Raw genomic sequence first — 2,500 nt, forward strand, 5'->3', positions numbered from 1 at the left:
TGTCGTGGTTCATTAGGACGCTCGGGACACACAGGTAGTCACGAGGGTGATGTGGGTAGTGTCTTATTGCTCTATTCAGGCCTTCCTTGGATTTTCCCGTTGGATGACCCTTAGGAGGAGGCTGTGGAATATAAGGGAGAGGGGGAGGTAGGGAGGGAGGGAGGAAGAAGGAAAGTGAGAGGCAGTGAGGGAGGAGGATGCTGTGGTGGAGCTGGAGGTGGTTGAGAACAGGGAGGAGGAATAGTAGGAGAAAGAGGGGAATGGGGAATATTAGAAGGAGGAAAAGGAAAAGAAGAGGGAAGAGTAGGAGTAGGAGGTGTAGGAGAAGTGTAAGGAGAAGGAGGGGAAGGAAAAGGAGGTGAGAGAGAGAGAGAGAGAGAGAGAGAGAGAGAGAGAGAGAGAGAGAGAGAGAGAGAGAGAGAGAAAGTGTGTGTGTGTGTGTGTGTGTGTGTGTGTGTGTGTGTGTGTGTGTGTGTGTTTTGTCTGTCACTCACTTTTGGCAATTCTTAAACTTTTTCATTTTACTTTTATTTTTTCTTCAACTTCTCTAAATTTTTTTTTACTTTCATTTCACTTCATTTTTTCTGTTTCTTTATAACTTTCTTCAACTTTTTTTTACTTACTTTTCCTTCTATACTTTCAGTCTTTTTCTTGAACTTTTCTTTACTTTCCTTCATTTCAGGGACCGAAGGACTGAGTTGGATGACTGGAGGAGAGAGGAAAAGAAAAAGTAAGAGGAGAAGAAGAAAAAGAAGTAGGAGTAAGAGAGAGGACGAGCAGGTATGTTATTGAAACCCCACTTCATTTTCTTTTCCTTTCCGAATCGCTGGGTAACTTCTGTATTTTTAACTCACTGAAGTCGACTTGATTCTGGTTAATTCTCTTAATGGGTTCGTGGGAAGGTAAATTAAAGGATATGTATATAATAAATGAAATTCCTCTTCGTACAAAAGGTGAAATTATCGTACACGTCATGCTTTAGTTAAGAGTGTTTTTTTTTCTTTTTTTCTTTCTCACTTTTCTTTTTCTTTTTTTTAAGCTTGTTAGAGATCCTGTTTAGTTTTAAAGCTAATAATTTAAAGTGATGTCCTTTAATATTCTCTCTCTCTCTCTCTCTCTCTCTCTCTCTCTCTCTCTCTCTCTCTCTCTCTCTCTCTCTCTCTCTCTCTCTCTCTCTCTCTCTCTCTCTCTCTCTCTCTCTCTCTCTCTCTCTCTCTCTCTCTCTCTCTCTCCATTTATAAATTCACAAAGTATATCAATTTCAGAATGGGGACAACATATAAAATGGTTTCCTGATATTTTCTAAATGATGTGTTTTTGTGAAAGGCGAAGATGTCGAAAGGGTGAGATATTGACTGAATAATTGACTGACTGACTGACTGACTGACTGATTGGCTTTATTGAAATATACCCAATATATCTCCTCGCCAGTCTCAAACATTCGTGCATATTCGTGCCAGTGAACCCAACCTGTCTATAAAAGGAAATAAAAAGTAAGAGTTTTACCTGAGAGCATTGAATGTAAATAGGTGTGTTGGTGATGAGGTGTTTGACACCTGTACATCATTCACATACGTTCGTGAGTAGTCTTGGTGTTGAAGGTGTTGAGAAAAAGTGAAATGAGGAATGTTAATATAAATGCAGTCTCTGGTTCGTGGAAGTTAGTGATACAACAAAAGTTTCGTGGTAATCTGTTGTCTAAAAATATTCTAAGGAATTTGATCGGTCCAGGTTGTGTTGTATTTCTACTCCATAGATGTAAACTCGAGTTTTTAGGAGTTAACTATATTTTACATAAACTCGAGTTTTGAACACTTAATTCTATAAATAATAAACAGTACTATTGACTCTTTTGGCAGTATTTTTTTTATATGAACTCTTTTTCTTTATATATATATATATATATATATATATATATATATATATATATATATATATATATATATATATATATATATATATATATATATATATATATATATATATATATATATATATATATATATATATATATATATATATATATATATACATATATATATATATATATATATATATATATATATATATATATATATATATATATATACATATATATATATATATATATATATATATATATATATATATATATATATATATATATATATATATATATATATATATATATATATATATATATAGTTGAATCTTCTTTATAGACTCGATTTTTTACAGTAAAATTTATTACGTACATAAACTCGACTTCTACAATTTAATTTTATCTATAAACTCGACTTTTAACGCTTAAATCATATATATAGACTGAACTTTTTATTGAGAGATTTATTGCATAAACTCGACTTTTTAAATTATTAAATCTCCTTCAAAACTCGATTTTTGAATAGCAGATAAGGTCAATGACGTAATCCATTGTCTTTCATGTCGCACGAACTAATATATCGTAACCATTTGGGCGAGGCGTTAAGAGAAAGAAACCAAAACAGGGCGGCAGGAAAGA

At 33.0% G+C, this 2,500-nt stretch overlaps 1 long non-coding RNA gene across 1 annotated transcript in view; it reads left to right on the plus strand.

Annotated features, from left to right (window-relative positions):
* The window catches only part of LOC135106174 (uncharacterized), a 14,444-nt gene extending 13,663 nt beyond the window's left edge, over positions 1-781 (plus strand). The window contains exon 3 of the long non-coding RNA XR_010271151.1: positions 683-781. This is a non-coding gene — a long non-coding RNA (uncharacterized LOC135106174). The remainder of the gene's footprint in view (positions 1-682) is intronic.
* The last annotated feature ends 1,719 nt before the right edge of the window (positions 782-2,500 follow it).

This window comes from Scylla paramamosain, chromosome 13 (assembly GCF_035594125.1).
Source record: "Scylla paramamosain isolate STU-SP2022 chromosome 13, ASM3559412v1, whole genome shotgun sequence".
NCBI lineage: Eukaryota > Metazoa > Arthropoda > Malacostraca > Decapoda > Portunidae > Scylla > Scylla paramamosain.